The sequence below is a fragment of the Limulus polyphemus genome, unplaced genomic scaffold (genome assembly GCF_000517525.1).
Source record: "Limulus polyphemus unplaced genomic scaffold, Limulus_polyphemus-2.1.2 Scaffold511, whole genome shotgun sequence".
NCBI lineage: Eukaryota > Metazoa > Arthropoda > Merostomata > Xiphosura > Limulidae > Limulus > Limulus polyphemus.
Window position 1 is genome coordinate 401,972 of NW_013666121.1, and position 974 is coordinate 402,945.

The following is a 974-nucleotide window of genomic DNA, read 5'->3' on the forward strand; positions in this document are numbered from 1 at the left end:
TCATTTGATAAACACGTTTAGATTGAAATCAGTCACAAGAACGTCGAATCTGAATCACTTGAAAAAAACATGGGGGTGCTTAACTTTTTTCCAGGTGTATATAAGAATAAAAGTATAACAAATACAACTATAGAATTAAGTAAATATGATATGGTTTTAAATTCTCAATATGTTTAACATAACGGCTTTCATAGAGAAAGTTATCTTTTAGTGTTGGAAAACAAGGGAAACGCTTGATAATTAAGGTTGAACTCAAGAATGAAATAAACTTTTTGTTTGTTTATCATAATTTCTATATGTAATTCCATTTCAGGGCTCTTTTGATTTCACAGTTACGAATGTGAGTCTTTTCTTGTCTTGTAACAGCTTTCTTGAAAGAGTCAAGAACATATATATAACAGAACAAGAACCTGACACATCTTGTACAACAACAACAGCTCACCTATACCCCTATACGCATTTCTTCACTACTGAACCTACAAAGCTAACACAGTAACGATGTGGCAGATCTAAATAACCTGTTTTAATCGAATTAATCTAAATATCATCAAATATCTTTTAAGATGTAACATTCTAAACGAACAAATTATCTGGAAAAGATTAGATCTGGACGATGCTTCAGCACTCTTGCAATTACTAAAAGGCAGCAAAATATAGAAAAGGTAAATGATTTATTTCATTGCCTACAGTACTCTAAGACTTCAGAACACTCATATAAAAATGTTCTATTTTTGTTATTGGATGAGCCTAGGATGGTCAACAGGGGGTCATTCCGGAAACCGGTGATTTAGGGTTATTTCGATAGATCTAGATGAATGAAGCTCGGCACAACTTCTAAAACGAAAGAAAAATAAAACATACTATATATTAATAAAACTATTGCACGATGAAATCTATATAGATTATACTAGGGTGGTACCATACTGGGAATAATACCATCCTTCTTATATTTAATCTTCATTGCAAAAATGGCA